The 24,967-nt window shown below is 48.1% G+C and overlaps 1 protein-coding gene across 1 annotated transcript in view; it reads right to left on the bottom strand.

Moving 5' to 3' along the window:
- Positions 1 to 24,967, bottom strand: part of PTPRA (protein tyrosine phosphatase receptor type A) — a 117,110-nt gene that overhangs the window by 89,924 nt on the left and 2,219 nt on the right. Inside the window, exon 2 of the mRNA XM_062493966.1 lies at positions 302 to 436. The gene's annotated coding sequence lies outside the window, so the exon portion shown is untranslated. The remainder of the gene's footprint in view (positions 1 to 301; positions 437 to 24,967) is intronic.

Here is a 24,967-nt window from a genome sequence, read left to right on the forward strand (position 1 = left end):
GACACAACCCAGAAGTTTAAAAAAAGAAAGATTCTTTAAAGTAAATGAAGAGAAAACATTGTATTTATCCAAGCTTGCACCAAAACAAAGCCAACACCCCCGGTCTAAGAACAGGGTCCAAGAACCAGGTCTAAGAAGACTGTACTCATTAGGACCGAACAAGGGAACGATGGAGTGCAGATTTCTCCATGTTGGATTGAGGGATGTGCATCCATGAGGAATCTGTACACCCTGGAACCTGCAAAGGCTACACCAGCACCAGCTCCACACCCCAAACACCTCAACCATGCCTCTACTGTACCTTGAAAGGGACCTTCATTCACCTCTTCACCTCCCCAACGTGACAGCTGAAGCTTTTTCCAATGAATACCAAACCAGGAGGATGAGGAGCACTCAATCAATCCTTGTTAAGGCTGATGATTATTCTCGATGCACCCTGGAAGAGAGGAACACCCAGTGAGTGGCTTGTGCCAAGATGAGCAAGTCCTTTCACATGGATCAGCCACATGAAACAAACAGCCTTTTTCTGCCCCAAATGCTTGGGTTCTGCTGTAGATGACTGGGATTGTCCCACTAAACTGAGATTGCCCCAGACACTAATGGAGTTTCCATATAAACTAAGTTTATCCAAGTATTCCAAGCTCAGATGGAGGAAAACCAACTTGCAGATGTGGAGATGATCAAGGAGAAGACTGGAGAGCACAGTTCACACTTCAGGGAACAACCCAAGTTTACACGGCCTGTTAATACACCAGCAGCTAATGAATCACAAAAGAAATTACTCTTAAATTGTTCTGTTTTGCAGAGAGGACACCAAAGAACACACATCACTTGGCCTGAAGGTGGAAAGATCTCCTTTTCTTCACTATTTTGCATCCAAATCTAGACTGCTGCCTTTAAAATGCCCTTATTTTTGGAGAGGAAAGTGAAAGTTTGTCGGCAGGAGCCAGGCACTCATCAGGCCAGCCAGCACCAGTGGGAAGAGAGGACAAACCTCTGGACAGCACAAACTCTTCTGAAGGCCTGGATCAGGGGAAGGTGCCTTCAAAGGCTCCTGTGCTCATAAAAACAGCCCCAAGGTGGAATTAGGAATGTATCAGTTAAAGCATCTACAGAAGTGAGAGTGGCTCCTCTGGAGCTGTGAGTACGCTGGCAGTGAGGAGAGGAAAACAGTATTCCATCAGGCTGGGGGAGAGAAAAATGAATTATTCCCTTGGCAACCATCTTCCTGGGACCTGCTTCTCTCCTCAGTTATTCAGCTGTATATGTTTGGCTCCTAAATTACTTTCTGTAGGACTCCTCCAGTTTTAGATCTCATTTTCAAGTTGGCCACATCTTCCACGTGCTGTGCAGAGAACAGACAAGGTGCATTTTTTAAGGTAAGGTGAGTCTAAAACAGCTGAAACCACCTCTACCGTGGGAACATCTAGCAAAATTCAATGCCCTCCTCAGTGGAGCAAGAGAAAAGCTGATGCTCTTTGTTCTAATGCTTTATTAGGGTGTTAAAGCCTCACACAGAATGATCACCTAAACCACCCACCCACAGCAAAGGCAGCAGCAGAAACGATGCCCCAGAACTCCAGCAGCAGCTTCCAGGAATCCCTTAAACATCGGGTGTAGGTGATGGAGACTGCCAGGCTAGAGAGCACCGCTGAAGAAACCAAAATCCTCCCATCCAACATCCCTGGAAGTGTCTAAGGCCAGGCAGGATGGGGATTGGAGCAACCTGGTTTAGTGGAAGGTGTCCCTGCCACTCATCTTGGAACTAAACGGTCTCGAAGGTCCCTTCCAACCCAAACCATTCTGTGTTTCTATGGATTTATTTTAGGTTGGAGAAAGGAGATCCTTTCTGCAGGCACAGGGAAGGAGCGGCAGAGCATCTCCTCACTGGTGGTGCAGCAGTGCTCCCTGGACACCCACTCCAACACTTTGCATTCCCCAACAAATAACCCAGCCTGCTCACGGCAATGTGAATTCCCAATCCGGCTCTGCAGCAAAACAGGCTCCCTCTAATTATCCCTCAGCCTGATGGCATCTGAATGGTGGAACAGAAACATGTCAGAGACACAAAATGAGGGAGTGTGAAAACAAGCCTGTCTCCTTTCTCCGTTCACACCGCAGGTCCTGAGTGCACGAGGACTCGCTCCCGCCTGAGTCATTCCCAGCAACGCTTCACAACCACGGAGAATTCCCACGTAGGAGGCTTTTTCTGCAAAATTATTTAAAACTGAGAGGGCAGCAAGAGCAGCTCTGAGACTGGAAGGAGCAACGACTGTGATGAGAAGGATCAGTAGCATCTGTGGAGCCTTATTAGAAGTAATTTATATGCAAGTAAAACAAATATCCCCCCACACGTTTCCAGGAAGATGCTGAATTCCATACCGATTTCCATGCTTTCCAATCCCATTGACTTCAGAGGGATTGCCTGCAGTAGGAATCACCGGGCTGTGGCCTCCCAGCAATAGGGTAAATCCCTTCATATTCCCCCTTTCAAAAGCCCCATCATCCAACCAGGTGCTGCAGCTCAGGCCCCACGAGCCCAGTCCCAACCCTGTGGCGATGCTTCTCCTCTCCCTGCAAAATCCTGGGGAGGGGGAGAAAGGGAAACAAAATTCTGAGGATGAAAATGCCTCGTGGAGTGTGGCTGAGCTGGGGGAGAGAGGCCTGAACCTTCCTTCCACCTAATCAAATCCAGATCCAAAAGCTGTTCCGAGCAGAGTGCATTAAGTATTTTTGTTAGGAAGGGCAGGGATAAATTAACTCCTAACTCTGGCCCTAATCTTTTTTTCATTGTTGTTTAAATTCTCCCACTTCCTAAGATTTCAGCGTTTCCTTGTGATAAAGAGGAGCTCTGGCCTGCTGGCTCATCTGCTCCTTTTCTCCACGAAAGGCATCTGGACAGATGCTCCCCTCCCAGCCAAGCTCTTAAAAATCACAGGACCTGCTTCTGCATTTACAAACATCGGTGCAAAAGGCAACTGCTGACCCCACTCTTTTGTCACAGCTGTTATTTACAGCACCACCAACACGCTGGAGAGATGATAATAAACGTTTAATGGTCCAGTAAACACCAAGGGCTTTATCTCCAGCCCATTTCCAAGCCTGATCAAATATAATAATCCTTTGTATGTCTGTCTGCCACTTCCCTGGCTTCCTGTGGGATGGGAAGAGATGGACAGGGCTGCTCTATATTCAGACATGATAAATACAGAGAAAAGGGGTTTAGTTATAAGGACATAAATGTTTTTCCTGCTTCCAGTTAATTCTTTGCTCCCAGAAGGTCTGGACTATCCACCAACCTGTTGGACCTCAACTTCTATATAATACAGAAATGCAGGCAGCATCTGCCTCTAGGATTCAATGCAGCCGTTATAAATACTGGGAATATTACACAGAGGAAGTGGGGAATATGTGGAGGAAGTTAGGAATATGTGGAGGAAGTTGAGAGAAGAATCATTCACTTACAGACTGGGCACATAAACCACTTCCTCAGATCTGAAATGGAAGATCTATTCCTCCTCCAATTATAGCTGTGGGTCCATTACTCAATATTCCCCTTCTCCATGCAAGTCTTACTTATCTCACAGAGCCTCCTCTCTCCCAGATGACACTGTAAATGAGTCATTTGACACATTAAAGTGAAGCAGTTAGGGTTTTATTATGCTATTACACATCGCTGTGACAAGCTTCCCTAAAGACCTGATCCTAAATCACAGTCCAATTCTGGTTTGGGAAACTGATCCTAAATCACAGCCCAGTTCTGGTTTGGGAAACCAATCCTAAATCACAGCCCAGTTCTGGTTTGGGAAACCGATCCTAAATCATAGCCCAGTTCTGGTTTGGGAAACTGATCCTAAATCACAGCCCAGTTCTGGTTTGGGAAACTCACATAGCCCAGAGATAAATACATGAAAAAAGCCACAGGGACTCTGCAGGTGACACCTCTCCCATGTAGGGCTGCACCTATTCAGGACACAGGCTGCAGGAGCCAGACCTGTTCCATAGTTCTCCAGACCATGTTCAAGGTTTGATTGCTTTTTTTCAGCCTCCAAAGGAGCCCCAAAATCAAGCCCTGGCACTGGTGAGGTCTTCTGATACAGCCAAAGCCACCTGATTCCACCAACACCAGCGATTCTTGGCTCACATGATGGGACAGATCTGGTTCCCAGTTTGATCTGGTCAAACTGGAGGGTCTTCTAAAGGCTGATCCATGCAAAAGATGAGGGATCAGGGCAGGATTATGTAAACTAAGGCTGGAGGCCAAAATAAAGGAGCCTGGAGGCAGGGCTGTCATCAGGGCGTAGCTCAGCTGTGCCTCCACACACTGGCCCCTTCCCTCCCTCCCTCCCTCCCTGGGACATTTTCACTCAGCATGGCCAGGAGACTCTTGCAGAGGGTGTTTGAAACTCCCAGAGATGCCAAAAATGTCCAATTAAAGCCCAGTGAGAGCTCACCATAAATCCACCCCAGTGAACCGCAGCTCTGCTCAGCTGCCTTTCTGGGTGAACCCAAAAATCCTGAAGGCAAAGACCTCCCAGCAATTACACCCAAAAGGTTTCCTGTCTCTGCACGAATCTTTGTTTGCTTTGGGTTTTAGTGGTAGATGGGAGCACAGACTACAACTTGTGGGAGATAGGTTATTGCTGCTAAAGCAAAGAGCCTTTTTCCTTCCCCCCCCCCCCCCTCCCTGAACAGATAAAGCACTAAAAATGCTGCTCTGAAACAGCTTGGTCCTGCATTCACAGATGGCAGCAAAAATTAGCATTATTTATCAGTGGCTTTAGTCACTTTTTAAAAGAAAAGCGATAAAGGAAGAAATGCACCTGAATTAAAGCTCCTTGCCCTGTTGTTTGCAATTAATACTTTAAAATGCAGCAGGGAAAGGGCATTTTGCAGAACTTTAGGAAACCACACTTTAAAAAAAACAACAACAACAAAAAAAAAAACATTTACCCAAGAAGGAGAATGAAAACAAGCAGAACAATAAGAGTCACGGAAGTTTCTCTGAGGAGACAGCTGGGAAGGTGAAAGGAGGAAGCAAGCAAAGAAAACACATAGCATAAAGATAGAAATTAATCCAAAACAGCAGGAGAAGAATTATTAAGCCATTTTACATTCTTACAGCAAAGGAGATGTGATTACACAGTGCTGTTCAATGCCAAATGTAGCTGCATTTGTGCACAAGTCACACCCCTGCAAAGGGCTCAGCCCTGCCCTGCATCTCCTTCATCTCAGAATCACGGAGGGCTGGAGATGAGGAGAAGCTTCTGGAGACGGTCTGGTCCAGCTCCCTGCCCAGCAGGGTCACACAGAGCCAGCTGCCCGTGACTGTAGACAGGTAAAGGCTGAATATCCCCAAAGATGGAGCCTCCACAACATCCCTGCGCCCGTGCTCACTCACCCCCACACCCAAAACGTGTTCCCTGGTGTTCAGAGGGACCCTCCTGTGGTCAGTGTGTGCCTGTGGCCCCTTGTCCTGTCCCTGGCCACCACTGACAAGAGCCTGGCTCTGTCCTCTCTGCACCCTCCCTGCAGGTGTTGATGGACGGGGATGAGAGCCCCGGAGCCTTCTCCTCTCCAGGCTGAGCAGTGCCAGCTCTCCCAGCCTTTCCTCAGAGCAGAGATGCTCCAGTGCCCTCACTGGGCTCTCCCCAGTCCGTCCATGTCCCTCTTGTCCTGGGGAGGCAGAACTGGACCCAGTGCTCCAGGTGTGACCTCGGCAGTGCTGAGCACAGGGGCAGGATCCCCTCCCTGGAGCTGCTGGAAGTGTTTTGTCTCACACAGCCCAGCCCACCACTGTCCCTTTTGGGCACATTTCTGCCTCAGGGTGAAAATGATGTCCAGCAGCACCCCCAGGTCCTTTCCTGTCCAGCACAAACTGGTGCGTGGGGCTGTGTGAGGAATTGCAGGGAAACAGCAAATGCAGGAAAGAAAAACGCTTGTAGGCTTCTACAAAATCTGCTGTCAGATAGGGAAGCTCATCACCAAAGAGCTTAGTTCAGATGAAGGACAAATAAAAAAAAGACACAGAGAGCATCATATGATAAATAGGAATCATTTTCTCCAGCAGTGAAGCCTGTCCTCACTACAAGAACTTGCCATTTCCTCCCAGCACAAATGGATTACTCATGGACAGACAAGTCAGGAACAAAATTAACTCTTGGAGCTCAGCGTGTCCTAGGAGATGAGCTCAATCCCAGTCTGCTCCTTCCTCCACAGCACACAGACCAGAAGCCTGGTGGCCTCTTTGATTGCTTCCATCACCACAATTATTACTTTAATTTTTAGCTTCTTGATTTTGGCAGAGACATCTCTTAAAAGCCGAAGGAAGAACAATTACATGTGACAATTAAGTGAAATAAGGTGCCAAGAGAATTTGGTGTCTGCCCCTCTTCCCTTAAGTGGGGTGGAAGATTAAGTGCTCAGCACATGGGTTCCTGAGAAAGCCTCCAAAGGGAGGCACCCTCAGAAGAGATCCAAAAAGCCTTTTTCTTAATAGAAACCATCTAGAACTTGCCAAAAAAACCTAAATCCTGCAGGACTGGCAGGATGGAGCCTTGGCTGCAGCTCCCATGTGGGCTTAGCAGTACAAATCCACTTCCCACACCCCAGGGAGAGCAACCCAAAGTCTATTCTGTCCTTCCTGTGGTGCTGAGCAGCCAAAATGAGAGTCATTCCTCCAGAAAGCACAGAGTGAGCTGATTTATGGACTTACCAGGGAGGGAAGTTCTGATCAGGGCCCTCTTTCTCAGGGTTTGCATGTGTTTTACATTAGGAATTCATTGGACCTGAGGAATCCACAAGCACTCCTGCTGCACACGATGCTGAGAAGAGAGACCAGGACACAATTCCTTCCCCTTTTATGTTATCACCTGCTCAGGTTTCAGTGGCAAGGAGGGATTCAGCACCTCTGTTCCACACAACCTGACAGTGCTGCAGGTTTCTCACCAGGGATCAAAGCAATGGGAACCCAACACCTCCAACAGCAGCAGCTCAAGAAGTTCCCACTGCTGGCTGCCCAACAAGCCCAAGATCCAATTCTGGGATCACAGTCCCCATCCTAATTTATTTTTTAAAGAACATAGTCATCAAAAATTGTCTCTTGCTCGAAGGCTAACAGCTGCATGACAGCCACATTCCAAGTTTTCTACTCATTCATGAATTCAAAAGCCACGCTGAGCAGATGCACCATTAAGTCCAGTTTCCTTATTTTTGAGAACACATGTAATTATCCCCAACTTCAGAGACACAATCTACTCCTGGAGAAGTGACCTGTCAAACAACCAGATGACAGAGACAGCAACAAGAGCCCACTCACCCTGCCACTGGTCTCATGTGTCACAAAATAATTGCCTTCCCACCCAGAACTAAAGGCTACAACCACAGAGAGAATGAGTCAAGCCGGAAAGGCATATTTTAAAAATGGGAAAAAAATGGAACAAAAAGGGTTTTATGAAAACACACCAGCATGTGTAAGACAGGAGAGAGATCATTTCTGCATTGCACCTTGTTTGCTCATGCATTGTCTCAGCTGCCAACCACAAATTAAATACCTCAGTTAAAACTTTGCTCATCTTGTACCTTTAATACTTACTTAGTCACTAGAAACTGAACATCTGTTTTGCTTCGAGGCTTTCAGCAGTGACTCAATGTTATCTGCAGTGTTGGACCTCTGAAAATGAGTATTCCTGAGTTTTTGTTTCCCCCCCTCCACCCCACTCCTAGCAACACGGCTTCTTGCTTTGGGGAGGAATCAGCTGACAAAGTTGGGTTATAAAATCCTTACAGCTTGACATGAGTTGAGGAGGAAGTACAGGACACAGAGAAATTTCATTCTCAGATGGAAACAACCCAGCTGAGATCTCCACCAGTGCATACCTGTGTCCCACAGCTCCCTGGGATCGATACACTTTTGGCTCCCAGGCTCTGGAAGAGCAGCAACTTCCTGCTGTGCTTACATCCAGCTCGATAAACACATCGCAATTAAAATACCTCCAGCAAGCTCCCCCCAGGCTGCAAGCAATCCCAAAGCTTTATCTGGGATTTAACCTCCGCTGGCTCCGGGCACAGCACAGAGCTCAGCATCACATCTCCATCAGCAGGGAAGTTCCTGAGGTGGAGGTGTAGCTCTGGGAAGAGGATGCAGCAGCAGGAAATATCCCAGCACCGAGGGACCCAATTAACTCACTGATAGAAAGCACCAGCATCCTATTAGCAGGGTAGACACTGTGCCTGCACAAAGGCATGCCATGCCTGGGAAAAGGACTTCAAGGATAATATATTCTAAGTGTGTGTGCCAGGGAAGAGCCTGGACATGGTCATCATCTTGTCCTGCTCTAAGAGAAGGGATCTGGGCAGCATCCAAGCCAGCTCATCATTAAAAGTCATTTCCCCACCTTGTGCGCAGGGATGATGCTGCTGCTCCTTCACCGAGTGGGAATTTTCCTGCAAGAGCATCAGACACAGCAAATCCATACATCTACCCTTCATCTCACCAAATGGTGGCTATAAAACAGACCTAGGTGTCAGAAAGGGTACTCAGGTTGGCTTTATGGGGTTTCAGAGAACCACAGAATATCCTGAGCTCAGAGACCCACCCCGGGATCATGGAGTCCAGCTCCAGTTCCACCATCTCCCACCTCAGAGATGGGCACACACACAAGATCACCCAGGTTCTAAAGGACCTCCAGCATAACTGAGTCCAATCTGTGACCCATCACCACCTTGTCAACCAGACCAGAGCACTGGGTGTCACATCCAGTCTTGCCTCAAGCACCTCCAGGGATGGGGACTCCACCACCTCCCCAGTCCAGTGCATGATCACCTTTTCCATTAAGAATTTCCTCCTAATGACCAACCTGAAACCCCACTGGATCATCTTGAGACTATAAGGGGTTCACTCAAAAGGGTTTTATGACCTACTTCACCTTTACATACAGATAAAGGGCACTGACACTGAGGATCCAGATGTTAACCGGCTGGGAGATAAAGGTTCAAAGGGAAATCTGAGAAAATCCCTACTCCTGGCTTCCGCCCCTGCACTTGAAAAGGCTTTTCTCTCTTACAGTAAAATCTTAAAACTGAGTGTGCACAGGGGCACCCTGACACTGTCCCAACAGGCACAGCAGACCCCATCTGAGATCTGCTTAATTCAATACCTCCAACAGCAATGAGCAGCAGGTCTAGGAAGCAAGGTCAGACCCACATCAGCCCGTACCATGCTCTCTCCAGAACACTTCCCCATCTTCAGCACAGACTGTGTCTACCCAGGGATCTTTATTCTACCCAGGGAGTTTATCAAGTTACCTTCCTGATCCATGTCAGTTTTTTAGACTACAGAAAGTAGCAGCATAGCTTGCCCAGAGAAGCTGTGCCTGCCCCTGGATCCCTGGAAATGTCCAAGGCCAGGCTGGATGGGGCTTGGAATTGCCTGGGATAGTGGAAGGTGTCCCTGCCCATGGCAGGGTTTGGAACAAGTTGATTTTTAAGGTCCCTTCCAACTCAAACCACTCTGTGATTCTGTGATTAACACATGCAGTGGAAATTCTTACAAGCGCTGAGAGTACAAAGGAGAAGATGTGCTACCAAAACAGTACCATCAACTCCCAAAATTCTGATCCCCAGAGCTCACAAAACTCCTCTGAGTCCTCTCCCCAAAGTTTTTACGGTGCTAACACAGACCACAATGAACAAGTGTTGCCATGCAACTCCCAGGGATTCAAACTGAGCTCCTCATCAGAACCTCTGCGGGCAGCAAAGCAGCAGAACTGGTTTGGAAAGGAGAAAAGGAAAGAAAACACAGATGACTCTGATAACGTGTCTAATTAATAAAGCATAAACGAGACAGGCTGGTTCAGGCTGCGTGTCCCATCTGCTCCGGCTGCAGTCGGGATGGTTCCCATCCCCAAAAGCACCAAAGGTTTCCATGCAGATATTCCCACATGCTGACAAGACCAAGATGTGCCTTCAGCACCTCAGCACACATGCTCTGCTCTGCCATTCCTGCACATTCCTGTGTTCCTTTCTTAAGGAAAAAAAGACAAACAATAAAAAATGAGTGCCCAGCATGCAAAGCATGGTCTGGGACACCAAGGCCATCTCCCAGAGACCAAACACTAGAGTTTGGTATGAGTCTGACATAATTTCATAGTCGTCAGTCCTCTGGGACCTAATTTACCATTAAAGCTTTACCCCAAAGCAGTTAATGTGTTTTTTATTCTGTTCCGCTTTAAGCAACTCTGCAATCAAGTTGTGTGAATTTTTACAGTGTAAATGCTGATTTATAAAGATTTATTTGAGGACCTGACAGCTCCCTAAGGCCAGCAGCTAGAGTTATGATTCTAGAAGCTGAGGTTTGGACAAGGTCTTGATCTCTGCATCTTTCTAGTCCTCCTTTCAAAACAAAATAAGAAGAGATGATGCACACATTAGAGCCCCAGTAGTGGGAAACATCAGGCACTCTCACAAATGTGCACCCAGGCCCTAAAAGCTTCAACAAAAGGAAAAAGAGAGAAACAAAAGGGAGCAACAGGAAACTGGTGGTCAAACGGTGCACACAGTCCTGGTGCTTTCTGAGGACAGGCTGACTCATTCTCCCCAGTTAAAAACCCAAACAACACCAACACCAGCCAGTCTGCTGGAGGTGGGAGTTCATGGCTTTTTCAGGCTTCATTGCTACGGGTGGATTTAATGAAAATGGAAACCTTTGAGAGAGGGTAAATCCTTCAGAGGCAGAGAGGAAGTTACAGTCAGTTCTGGACAAGCTACTCCTTTATCACTTCACTCATGGCCACACCAGCTGCTGGCACCTGCTCCCAAAAAAACCAGCAAGAGTCAGGCCCTGAGAAGATAATCTGTTCTATTTTTTTTGAAAAAAATGGGACTGAATGAGGAACATTCTATTGGGAAAGTACATACCTCACCTCTGATGACAGAAAAGATATAAACCAGCCTGGTGTTCCAGCCAGCCAAATAGGGCTTTACCAGAGGAAAACCTTGAGGAACCTGGATGCAAACAAGCTCATCTCCACCTGGGATGCCAAGATCCTTCCACTGCCTTCATATTCAGGAGCTGTGAACATCATAAAGGTCTGATCTGCACTTGAGGAAGGACCAGGGAGGATGTGCCATGGCAGAATCATCCCTCGCCCAAGCCACCGGGCTCCAAATGTGACTTCCTTCAACACTGCTACCTCCCATCCCTGGTGTTTGCTCCAGCCTAGTTCCTGTCTTCACACCCCTCAAAATCCAACAGCAATAAACAGTGGGGAGCTACTACTTGTACATCAGCTGCCACATGGAATAGGGTCACATATTGCAATGTCAGAAGAACAACAACACGGCAATGGCAAAACCCTACAGCAGAGATTTGTTCTCCAGACTCAGAACTAAACGCAGACAGCGCGTGTGGGTGGCTGGAACTTCATCCCAAGAAAGCTAACCAACACAGGAAGCCTTAGCTGCACTGGAATAGTCAAGATTTCAGGCAAACTACTTAAAAGCAAGCAGTTCTCCTCAGGAAATGGACAATGAGTTGCTGGCAGCATCCTGGAAGCCCTTCCTCTGACAAAGAGCTGGTTACTGAGGAATGGAGCTAACTCAGGTACAGTTAAATAAAAAAATAAAAGGCAGAAGTTGAACTAGAACTTGCTGACCAAGCTGAGCTGGGCCAGGGGAGATCCAGGCAGCAGCCAGTGCTCTGGAATAGGCATGGAAACAAGTTTCCAGGGGAGCATGCTGCTTTAAAGTAAGCTGTATGAGATCATCTTGTCCCCTTGAGTATGTTGTTTCCTAATGTTTTGCCCAGACCAATCACAAATGTCAGAAGCTATGGTTGGGTCTGTTGGTTTGGGTTTTTTTTTGGACTACTTTGAGTCACCACAGAGCTTGTCGAGGATGAGAATTGTAGACCCTGTTCTGTCTTTCACATTACAAATGCAATTACCTCTGCAGCCTGATTGCAGTGTCTCCTGTCAGAGTGATTCTGCAAGAGGCTGAAAGAACAGCTTGCCTTTCAAAGGGAGTTAGGAACATTCCTGCGAGTCCTTCCGTGCCCTGTGGTCACGTGCTGATGAAATTTAAGAAAAGCATGTGCAGTCCCAAGGGAAGAGCATCCTTTGGAGAAAGCTGTTCTTACAGCCTTCAAAAAAGGATGTGATGAAATGCCCTTGCAAAGTACAAAATTTCCTGGGCAAAAATCTGATTCTTCTTGCTTTTCAATCATCTTACCCAGATAACGAAGAAAAAATTTCACTTCAAGATGATTTTGAGATGCAAGGGACGGTCTGGAGATTGACAGGCTTGTCCTACTCGGATGCAAGAGATGTGGGATTGAGAAAAACAAGAGGTAACATTAAAGGTCAGTTGGACTCCTCTTTCTAAAAGCAGCAAGCATCTTGGATTTGGCTCTTGGATAACTGCAAGTGGAAATTAGCACTACAAGCTAGAAACATCTGGAGATAGGGTGTTAAACAATTCAGTGCTGGCGGGTCACATCTGCTTCTCACACTTTCATTTCAGCCTAACCAGAAGCAGGAGTCAGCACACAGGGCACCAAATGGAGCTGGGAATTCAGTGATAGATGATCACATGTCTCACTGCCACCAGGTGAGAGCTGCCTTTTCCTCCCACCCCAAGCACTCCCAGAGCCACCCGTGCCAGGCTCTGTGTCACCCACAGTGGCTCAGCTTGTTTGCCAACCTGCCAAAACGCTGGCCAGGACAGGGTGCTGTGCCGGAGCGCCACGTTCACGCCAAGGTAAGCAAGCTGAGCTGCCTTACTCACCACCAGACGTGGTCCAACACGTGCAGAAAGGAGAGAACAGGAAAATAAACTCTCCAAAGCAACACCAGTTCCATCTTACATCAGTTCACCCCTGCCATGAAACAACTTGTCAGCTTTTCGTGCCTTCATTTCTTTTGGGCACCGGCACACCCTGTTCAGCCAAGGACTGATGGAGGGGCCAATGCTGCTGCACCAGGGCCCCAGAGAACACCCAACCTGGACAAGACAGGGCTTGAACCCCCCAGTTATTAAGCAAGAAGTGAGAACATGAAGTGCAGATGTTACGGTGAAAGGGAGGCACTAAGGTGAAAGGGAGGTTGGAGGACAGGACTAAAAGAGAGTAGGTTTGGATTGGATATTAGGCAGAAATTATTCCCTATGAGGGTGGTGAGTGACTGGCACAGCTTTGTCCAGGCTGTCCCGTCCCTGGAGGTGTCCAAGGCCAGGCTGAATGGGGCTTGGACCAAGCTGGGATGGTGGAAGGTATCCCTGCTCATGGCAGGGGGTTGGAATGGGATGGTCTTAAAAGGTCCTTCTAACCCAAACCATTCCATGATTCTGTGACTAAACCACTGAGTTCAGCTCACAGCAACTGAAATCAAAGATCACAAGGTTTTGCAGATTATTATTATTAAACAAGGAACCTCCTGCAGGATGTTTTATTCTAGGAAAAAATTCAAGTGTTGCTTTCTCAGCTGCCCATTAACTAAAGTGGGCTGAATGAGCCCCATTTCTGAGAGAATAAATCCCTTTTGGACCAAGCAATAGGGAACTGAATTGGGAAGTGGCCAGCATCACCAGGAACATCAGACTTGTTCTCCAAGCAAGAGACTCCAGGTTTAGGGCATTTCAAAAGCCAGCATTTCTCAACAAGTGTGGAAGCACCTACTCCTCCCTTTATTTCACATCACTCCCCTTTTCCCTGGGGACAGCAGGCAGGCTGGTGTGACACAAGGGGAATAACCCCAGTCCCCGTCAGGCACCAAATCTGTGAGCAAGGCAGGCTTTGATAAATGGGAGGAGGGTGGTGAGTGAAGGAAATTTCATGGAAGAGTGCTCGCAGAAGGCAGGAATACTAAAGAGTTTCAACTCTACAGCCAGGAAATACTTGACAAATAGTCATCTTTGTGCTCAAAGTTGCTGAGAACCTTACCAAGAGGAAAGAAAAACAACAGATGTGAGAATTAAGTGGGCAAGTGTTTGGTACAAGTGTGATTTTGTCTACAACGACCATTTAGGGGAAATATTTTCAAAAGCAGAGGATGATTGTGGCTTTAAGACCAGGTTGGATGGGTCTTGAAGCAACCTGGACTAGTGGAAGGTGTCCCTGCTGGTTAGAATAAATGGTCTTTAAGATCTTTCCAACCCAAACCATTCCATGAACAGCAGCAACACTTGGCAGCTCTCCGGCACGAAGCTTCTGAGGTGCCTGTCCGACATCGCAGGGCTCTGACAAAATTCAGTACAAACAAGGTTTTTCTCAAGTCATCACTTTTTTGTTGTTTCCAAAATGGAGACCTGCACGAGCTCAGTGTCTCCATCTGGCACATTTGCAGTGCTGGAGCTTGGGATGCTGCAATTCTGTGTGCTGGGGCATGGAGGGAGAAGGGAGGGTTTGGCAGCTGGAAGCCAAGAGGGAAGGAAGAGACAATCCAAAAATCAAGTCATGAATTTAGCTCCAGAATAGGATGGAGACCAAAATTGTGCCCAAAAATAAATTCAAGTGGCTCTTATTAGCAGGAACAGATTTAACCACCACATTCATTTTCAGTTCCTCTCCCCCAAACCATCAATCCCAATGCTCCCCAGTCCTCTTGTCCCTGTCTGGAGTTAGATCCAAGGAGATTGCAACCCGGGCATAGCTCAGAGCAGATATCTGGGGTCAGATTTAGGAGGGAAATGACTGAGGATGTCTGAAGGAAGAATGTAGTTCAAATGCTTTGAAAGCTTTGGAGTGTTTTATTCAATGTTTTGACTGTTTCAAAGTAAAATCAGGGCCCAGATTCTAAAATATATATGAAGTAAAACCATCAGCAATGAGAAACATTTATTCTAACATAACATTCAACACCACAGTTTGACAGGATCATTTGGAACTGCACATTAAGTGACCACAGGCAAATTGGGGCAGCCAGAGATGCTTCAGAACTGACTGAAGAGCCACAAGAGGGTCACTGCAAGAGGAAGGACACAAAATACAACCCTGTCTTTGGCAAAAGCCACTGTTATCTGAGAGCTGGCCCATGGATGGAACTTTGTAGTCCAAGTCCAAAGGTGAATTTGTGCCACAGGACCTGTCAGAGGCCACACAGCCTTCCAACATTTGACAAGGGATTGGTTCTCCTGAAAACCCACCAAAATTCATGAATCCAGTGGCTGAACTCTGAATCTCCCCAGAGCAGAGCCTGCAAGACCTTAAGTAAGGATTTCAATAAGGACAGGGAGAGACACGGAGGCCTGAGCTCTGCATTCCAGGGGAAGTGGTCACAGCATCCCAAAGGAGCTGAGCTGCCATTTGTAACCTCCACAGCAAAACAATCCCCCTGGAAATGTCCTGTGCTAACAGCCCCGTCCTGCCAGTGAAGACAAAGCTCAAGGAATGCTTGAAGAGATTGGCAACAGTTCCTGTAACAGGCAAAATGGACCAAAAAAAAAAGTGGAAGTGGCAATCCTGTTCCTTCCCCGGGCTTGGGATCTGATGGCAGGGCTGGGAGCCTGCCTGAAGTCCTGTTTTGGAGGGGGGACATGGAATGCACTGCCATGACCATCCAAAGGGCTGGAAACAGCTGAAGCGGCACAGAAAGTGTTGGATGTAGGATGGGAACAGTCACAGCCATGATGAGCATGGCAAAGATGACCTTTCCATGTTGGATTGAAATCCCTGGAATAACAGCTGTGCATCTATAGAAGCTGTTACTGCACTACCACCCGTGTCCTTCATTAGCTAATTATTGACATTTCTGCAACTCCACTGCCTTAATGAAGCAGCAGGGGAGGGAGAATTCAGTATAAAGCAGCCATCTCAGCTGGGCAGGGATATCTTCTGTGGCTCAGCTGGGTGGAATTTCAGGGCTTCAGGAACTCAAATTCCCTTAAAATCCATGTCACTTCTCTTGGCCTGTGGGGCACTGAACAGCCCAAAATGAAATCCCCCAGCACGCACACAGCATCATGAGTTCCCTAAGAGGATGAATCCTTGAAAACTTCAAAATACAATTTTAAAGATTTTCTCCACAGCTGAGCCAAATTGTAGCTGGTGAGATTTTCACCCTTCAAACACAAGAGAAGCTATGCCTGCCTCTGGATCCCTAGAAGTGTCCAAGGCCAGGCTAGATGAGTCTTGGAAGCAACCTGGGATAGTGGAAGGTGTCCCTGCCCATGGCAGGAGTTGGAACCAGATGGTCTTTAGGATCCTTTCCAACCCAAACCATCCCGTGATTCAATGATTCTATGAAACTCTGAAATTCTGGGCAGCAAAAGGCAGGAACTTGTTTCGTGCAGCAGAGACAGTTTAAACTGATTAAACTACAAGACTGCTGTTCTGGTCTGCTGTCATGTCACCTCCAGTGAAGCCACAGCCACCAAGCCAGGCCCCACCTCACAAGGACCTCTTTTCACAACAGCTAAACACACTCATCTCCGAAGATCCCACAATGGGAACTCTGAACCCTACAAAAATAAAACCATTCCAAATTACCCGTGCCAAAGCAGCTGAGCGAGTATTGAGCAACTGCAAAGTTCCTGGCTTTCTAAAGACACTCATGATCTTGCAGTAACTTCAAAAAAACAAAATAACCCTGAATAGGTCAATTCCTGGGTTTGGATGTGGAGGAGCTCAGTTCTCCCAGCACTGCTGAGGCTGCCTGGCTGAGCAGGAGCCCAGGCTGAAGTTTCCAGCCAGTTATCATCCACCTGGTGTGGCTCATCCCTGAAGCACTTCTTCCTCTCAGGACTTCCCACCTCTCCCATCCACTTGTGCACAGAGCTCCTCGTTCTCTGTCCAGCAGTCAAACAAGTGCAATTGTCAGGGCACAAATTCAGTTTCTCAGCCTTGTAGTTCAAAAGAGGGTTTGTTCCATGGCTGGGCTTCCTGGCTTTGATCCAAAGGGGTTGGAGAGGGAATGGAAAGGGATGTTTTTGGAGACCCTAATTACACATGGTGTAATTTGCCAGTGGAAGGCAGGCTCCAAGCTCTGCCAGCATCCTGCCTACAATTCCTCTTGCACTTGGGACTGAACCATTTTCAAAAATGATAATCGTTTTCAAATTACCTGGGTGATGAGTAGAGGGTTTTGTTCAAGTTTGCAGAGAACAAGGGCCACGAATCTCCTACCAGCTGCTGAGCTTGTGTCCCACAGGAGCCAACAAATGTGGATCTGCAAGACACTGAGTGCCCTCAGACCCCCTTGATACAGGCAATGGAACTGGGGAAGGGTCTGGAGCACCAGGAACAGGGACAGGAGGAGAGGGAACGGCCTCAAGTTGTGCCAGGGGACATTTAGATGGATATTTGGGAAAATGTCTTCATGGAAAAGGGTAGTCAGGCTGGAAGAGGCTACCCAGGGCAGTGTTGGAGTCCCCATCCCTGGAGGGATTTAAAAGCCACATGGATGTGGTATTTGGGGACATGGATCAGTGGTGGCCTTGGCAGTGCTGGGGGAATGGCTGGACTGGATGATCTTAGAGGGCTTTTCCAATCCAAACAGTTCCATGACTCTGGGATGTACATGGGAACACAGACTGAGCAGCACCTGGCAGGATCAGGTCCAGCAAAGTGGTTCAATAATCACTGACTGAAAGCCCCAGCTAAAACACCCTCCATGCTGGGCAGAGGGGCACTGCAGGGAATGAAGCAGCTTTGGAAAGGAGAGAAGAGCTTGCAAGGAATGATGCTGGGGCTGCAGCCCCTCCATGGAGAATCCACCACCCTCACAGCACATTCCTGCTCTGGAGCCTGCTGCCAGCTCACCACAGCCTCCTGCTGCAGCAGCATCCCAGCGTTGGGCAAAGGGATGCTCAGGAGGATCAGATGCTCCATCCCATGCTGCTGGCTCAGCTGTGCCAGGGAGGAAACAGGGACAGAGGGCTCCCAGGTTCCTCTTTTCTGGCCACAAACAGGATGAGCTCCAGCTGAGGATGTATCCTTTTACAGCAGCTCCCTGCATTTCACAATTTATCCTCAAGTTTCTACAAGAAGAGGGAAACATATGGGAAGTTACATAAACTCGAACAACTCCCACAGAATATCCTGGAAAAAAAGGAAAATAGCTCTGCACAGGCCCAGAAGTTGCTCTAAAACGTTTTAAGGAAAGTGAGGAGTAAATCCTTCATTAGGCCATGGATAAAAACCTGGACACAAGAAGCAGTATCAAATACTCAGGTGAATCCACAGCATCTCCTGGCTGGATCAGGAGATGTGTCACCTTTGTGGAACACGCACCTGCAGCACTGGTTTTGCACATGCATCAAAGAGTTCCCCTGCAACCCAGGCTGAGGGACATGAACTCCCACAAGGACTCTCACAACAGCCACAAAGAGGGATGAAGACACTTGGGAGACCCTTTAAACCATCCTAAATGCTGATGGATCCAAGGTGGAAAATGCTCAGGCAGCCATCAGGTTTGTCATCCTTTCTGGAGCCTCGGCTGAGGAGGAGATGAGAGAGATGAGAAAACACAATCGTACCTTTTATTTACCTCTCAGGAGAGCAGAGATTCACCTTAGCCCTTCCAAAACTGCTTCTCTCAGCTAGCCTTTTCCTATTTTATTATTCCTGTTTTTTTTCATTTGGATGTTGAATTGTGCACAGTCAGAACTGAAGTACAGCCCCAGTTTCAAGCACTGCAACGCAAACAGCTGAACCGCAGATTTCACCTCCAAGTACCTGCTGGAATCAAAAAAGTAACTCCCACACAACCACTGAAGGCCAAGACAGGTATGGAGAGATGATAAATGAGTTGGCTGAATACAAGTCCCTGACAGAAGGCTGGAGCTATGGGGGGGTCAGACTCTGCTCCCAAGGAAAAAGAGACAGGACAGAAGGAAACAGCCTGAAGTTGTACCAGGGGAGGTTTAGATTGGATAGAAGGGAAAATTTCTTCATTGAAAGGGCTGTCAAGCACACCCCTAGATAAGATTAGAAAATAACTGAACCTCTGTAATCCCAGTCTCAGTATCTAAAGACAAGCTGCTGCCACCAAGTCACCCAAAGATCCCCCCCGGCATTTCCACCCTGCCACTGGAACGAGGATGGAAATTCTACACAGCAACTGGGATTAAAAACATCTATTTGCCTGTAGCCAAATAGGTTTAAAGTCTCTTCAGGAAAAAATCTTGAGGATTATCCATGCTTTCCAATTTATTATTCATTTCTAGCTCATCCCGATTAATCTCTAATTCATCATTTAGGGGATGGCATTAGTTAGTGTCTGCTGTGGAAAGGGTATGAAACATCAGCATTTGGACTAAAGTTGTACTTCTGAGCCTTCAAGAGTGGCCAGTTTGCAAGAGAGTGAAATCCAGAGGCTCTGAGACACACCATGTGTTCAACAACACTGGCAAACACATGTGAATATATTTATTTTCAGGCTTCTCAAACACATCCACAAGAGCTTTGCTTCTGGAATACGAGTGAGATGATTATCTGCTGGTGTGATAAAAACATGATTCAAACTGTAAAGCAGCAGGAAAAGTTTTGCATGCTGGCCTGTCACACACTAACACCAGAAAAAATTATGGTACCTCAAGACCTGCAGGTCGAGAGCCAGGATATTCCTGTGCTGAACACGGTGCCCGGAATGGGAGGCTGCACTTACCCAGAACACTGCTGGAATCTTTATAAACCACTAAAATGCTTTTTTTTTAAGAAAAAAAACCCCAAAAACCGCACACACACACAAAAGCAAATCCTGTTCTTCATATTTCTCCTCTTACTCAGTGAGATTTACTTATTTGAAGGTTCCAGCCTTCTAGAAAGCACTAGCAGCACTAGGATTGGGAGATCTGTCCCTTTTGCTTCTGGTTTGGCTGAGCAACCAGACCCGAGTTCCCTCCTGGCTTTTTTGCCATCTATTTCCCTGCCTTGGTTGGTCATTTCTTCCTCCAGCCCTGTTGCTGCTGTCCCTGGTCCAGGGCTGGGTCTGCACTGGGTGTAGCAGAGTTTTCTGGGGATGGAGTAAGAGATGCCTGATTGGAAGCAAGCAGGACTTTGAGCTGGTTGCAATCATGCTAGGGCCAGGAACAGATTTACTCTCTGACATGGACCACCATGGCATTTACTAACACAAATTAGCACTCTCAGCCCTGAGGTTGTGACTGAAGTGTTTGAAATCCCTAGAGGAGGAATTCACACACCATCTCTAAAAATGTACGTGGAAAGCAAGGGATAAAGGCCACACAATCCCAGGGATTCCAGGAGGATCTGCTGCTTAACTGGCAAACTCACCACTGTGGCCTCTTGGAATGAGTCCAGAGGAGGCCACCAAGATGATCAGACAGATGGAGCAGCTCTGCTATGAGGAAAGAGAGAGAATTGGGACTGCTCAGCCTGCAGAAGAGAAGGTTTTGGGATGACCTAACTGGGGCCTTCCAGGACCTGAAGGGAGCTTATAGGAAAGGTGAAGAGAGACTGGCTTCACACTGAAAGACAGTAGGTTTAGATTAGATATTAGGAAGAAATTCTCCCCTGTGAGGGTGGGGAGGCCCTGGCACAGGGTGCCCAGAGAAGCTGTGGCTGCCCCTGGATCCCTGGAAGTGTCCAAGGCCAGGATGGATGGGGCTTGGAGCAACCTGGGATGATGGGAGGTGACCCTCCCCGTGGCAGGGGGGTAGAATGAGATCATCTTCGAGGCTCCTTCCAACCAAACCATGCTGTGGTTCTGTGATTCCATTATCAGCGGTCCCAGAGGGCAAGTGAGGATGGCTGGGTGTCAGTTTTAGGGAGAACCTCTACAAGTTCTCTTTTGGGCAAATGACCCCCAGCTCCCTGGGGAATAGCATGTGAGCACAGACACAGGGAGACACCTTGCCCTCAGCAGTCACATCAGGAATTGCTGCTCTCCTCAGCCCTGCAGCAAGGTCACCACTGATGAGGTGGAGCCCAAAGCCAGCTAAACCCCTGGGGTTTAGATCATCAGAACAACCAGAGATTATTTCAAAACATCAGATGTGATACGGGAGGACAGTCATCCCAGGGGGGGCCTGGTTCAAGCCCAGTGCAGTCCAGTGATGATTGATTCACTGCTCATACCTGGATCCAGCCTCCCTGTCACCTATTACTTAACTTGGATACACAAAACCTACAAGCTCCAACAGGCCAAACCCTGTTTTTTCAGACATGTATGCTGCTCCAGCACCTCCACACTGAGCCTATAACACACCTTTATTGATGGAGTTTGGAGTGCCAAGAAGTGCTTTGGACTCTCAAGATATGAATCCAGATCTTAAAACTCCCTGTCTAAGCAGCATCAATCAGTCAAGGTGTCTGGTGGTCCATCAAGCCAATGAAAGCCCATTTTCTACCACCTGGGATTTCCAGGCTGGACATCTCCCATTTCCACTACCTCCAGGACTCATCCTGAAGAGATGTTCATGGCTTCAGTGCTCACAACCCCATCAGCAAACACCAAACCTACCAGGATCAAGAAAGGCAGCTGGGAGACAGGCAGGGAAGATCCTGCCTGCAACAGCAACTGGAATTCATCTCAGTTTTCCTGGGTAAACCAGGAAGGACACCCTGCACCTCCCCTTCTTCAGACATGGAGGGATTTGGGGCAGGGAAAGGATTTGGCTGGTTTCCCTTCCCTACACAAAGAAAGGCAGAGCAGGGATGTCTTCCTGGAAGGACCAGAAAATAGCTGTGGATCGAGTCAGACTGCGGGGCAGGATGAGGAAGTCCTCGTTATGGCAATAAAAAGGTCTCAAGTACTTGGCTGGGGCGCCAGGAATCCACCAACAGGCCAGGCTGGCTCAGAAGCAGCTTTTCACATCAGCGTGGCGAGAACATTTCTGTTTATTTGTTCCTCGGTGTCAGCCAAGAAGGAAGGAGGTGCTGCTCCGTTCCCCGCTCACCACAACTTGTCCTCAGCTCCCTGCAACAGCAGAAGGCTTAAAATCGGTGAGACCTCCACCTCCTGCTCCCTCCTACAACCTGGAATGTTTGGTCTCACGGACAGGTTTTAATTTTGCTTCAGAGGAGGGATGGCACAACACGACCTGACTCACGCAGGAAAGGCAGAGCTCCTCTGAAGTCAGAGAACTCTTGTTTTTCATCCCAGGCCCAAATTAGTGCTAATTATTCCATGCAAAATGAAGCTGCTTCAACAGGAAGGAATTAGGACAACAAATTATCCTGGAATAAAGAGTCACTGCTGCCTCAGTAAGTGATCTGTTTGCACAGAGAACAAAAGGAACACTCTCAAGGCCAGGTTGGACAGGGCTTGGAGCAACCTGGGCTAGTGAGAGGTGTCCCTGCCTATGGCAGAGGGCTGGAAGGAGATGAGCTTTAAGGTCCCTTCCAACCCAAATCATTCCCTGATTCTCTAATTCTTCCACAGTTCCTTTGGGGGAAAAGGCAGTCACAATTTTAAAAGAGATTTCCACCCTCCATGCCTGCTACAGTAGACACCAAGATTTTTTGCGTGACTAATATACCAAAGCCCAACCTGCAGTCAGGTGTCTTGACTGCCACCATCAAAACTGCAGCTGCCATAAACACAGAAGTACCACACCAGCAACCACAGCACAGTGGGTTTGACAGCTGTGGCTGATGCTTTCAGCCAGGAGAGTTCTGATTTGGGGCAGGGAGGGAGGGAGGTGCAGGCACACACCCTCTGGCAGCCTAAAGGAGGGTTTCCCTCCATGGAGACACAACCCTCAAACCTGCAGGACATGTGGCTGTGGAGATGCATTATTTGAATGCTCTGGTATAGAATCGTGGAATCACAGTGTGGTGTGGGTTGCAAGGGAACTGAAAGAACATCCAGTTCCAATCCCCAGCCATGGGGAAGGATACCTTCCACGAGCCCAGGCTGCTCCAAGCCCTGGCCCTGAACATTCCCAGAGATGGAGCAGTCACAGCTTCTCTGGGCAGCCTGTGCCAGGGCCTCACCACCATCATAGGCAAAAATTTATTTCTAATATCCCATCTAACCCTGCCCTCTGGCAGTGGAAAGCCATTCCCTGCATCCTGTCCCTCCATCCCTTGTCCCCAGTCCCTCTCCAGCTCTCCTGGAACCCCTTTAGGCCCTGGAAGCTCTCTGAGGTCTCCATGGAGCCTTCTCTTCTTCCCAGAACACTCCCAGCTCTCCCAGCCTGGTTGCAGAGCAGAGGGGCTCCTGCCCTCAGAGCATCTTTACTGCTTCTTCTGGAGTCACTTTAAGTCCTTATTCTGCTGAGGACCCCAGCCCTGGACACAGCACTCCCCACCATCACCATCTCTCTACACAAAAACAGCAATCCCCTTCCCAGAGGGGCAGCCCCCCACCTTACTGTGCTACAAAGCACCTCATGCTGCAGAAAAAAAACCCATGTAAGGCAACATGGAGCAGCTGTGGAAAGCAGCACTGCTCTCATGGGCAATTCCAGGACCATGGTGGGAGCCTAGAGATAACATGAAAGGCCTCCTAAAGAGCTCAGACAGACAACAGAATGAATGAGCTGCCTCTGCACTAGTGCCTGGGCAGATATCTGTACGTGACAGTGACAATGTCCACGGATCCCACAGTGTATTTCCCACGAGCTTTGGCCACGCACACAGAAGTTTCAAGTGCTGACAGGTACCACAGCTGACAGTCCAGCCACGTGAGCTGCTTCACAGAAAAAGGGTTTCCAGAGTATTTGTGAGTTTAATGAGAAGCAAACACTCGTGATGAAAACCGCTCTACCCACTTAAAAAACTTGGAGACATCAGGAAGAACAGGATCACACCAGCCTCTAGCGATATCCAGGACCAGCTGCTCCAGAGGAAGACGCAAGAAATCATCCTGGACAGCTCAGGAATCACTTGCTTATCGCTAAATCTCTTCCTAAGCCTTTCAGATAGTGATTAAGCACAATGGTTCATTCCCTATATATTAAATATTAATCCTCCTAATGCGAGCGCCGACGTTCCGGTTATCCAATTCGGATAACCACACACCCTGTTCCTTTTCCACCCCAAACCACATAAACACGATGTATAAAACCCAGCAGTATTCCGTGATCCAGCCACAGCCTCCTTGGGCTCCGAGCCTTGAAGCAAAACAGCTGGATCTCACTAAAATCAGGGGGGAAAGAGTTAAGAGCAGGAGATGAATCAGCTGCTGCTCTAAATGCGGACATTTCCTACCTCTCTGCTCAAGTGTCTCTTCCTGTCCGCAGGCTTTGGGGACACTTACAGACTTGGTTGCCTTCAAATGACTTCCACCGTGAGAGGAAAGCCCAGGGATTTGTTTTATTTCCAGAGGAAAATGCGATTTATGAATGAGCCCAGAGAGCAGCTGCCAGGGATGACGGACCTCCTGCCTGTGTCACACCAGGAGGGGAGGACCAGGCAGCAGCTGGTGCCACTCCTGACCCTATAGAAGCACTACAGGTGCCCTGTTCCACACAAAATACCTCACCCCATGCTCCCCAGTGGCTTGAGGCATCACACAGACCATGACAGTGACACGGGCTCAGCAAAGCACAGCAGAGGTTACACAGCCTGTGCCCTCCCCACTGGACTGGGATCCACCACGCTGCTGGAAAGACAAAAGGTTGGAGCAGAACAGATGTAGGCTGGCAGCAGGAGGAGGCAGTGAGAGAGGGAATTCAAACCACTCGTCCAGGAGGATGTTGATGTTGGATGTGCACCAGTATCGCGGAGCAGCACAGAGATATAGTTATTTGTGAGGGATGTTTCAGGAAGGCAGGGCTGTGTCTCCTTAGTCTGGAAACAACACAGCAGCACCAGCACCAGTGCCCTGGAAATAGAAATATCTATTCCAGCACCTCCCAAGTACTTTCACAGAATCCCAGAGTCACTTAGGTTGGAAAAGACCTCCAAGACCATCACCTCACTAGTCCAACCTGTGACCAATCCCCACCCTGTCACCAGAGCAGAACAATGAGTGCCATGCTCAGTTGTTCTTTGGACACCTCCAGGGACAATGACTCCACCAGCTTCAGCCAACTGTAACCAAACAGTTGCTTTAACCAATTGTTT

Source organism: Cinclus cinclus, chromosome 5 (genome assembly GCF_963662255.1).
Source record: "Cinclus cinclus chromosome 5, bCinCin1.1, whole genome shotgun sequence".
In the NCBI taxonomy this organism is placed as follows: domain Eukaryota; kingdom Metazoa; phylum Chordata; class Aves; order Passeriformes; family Cinclidae; genus Cinclus; species Cinclus cinclus.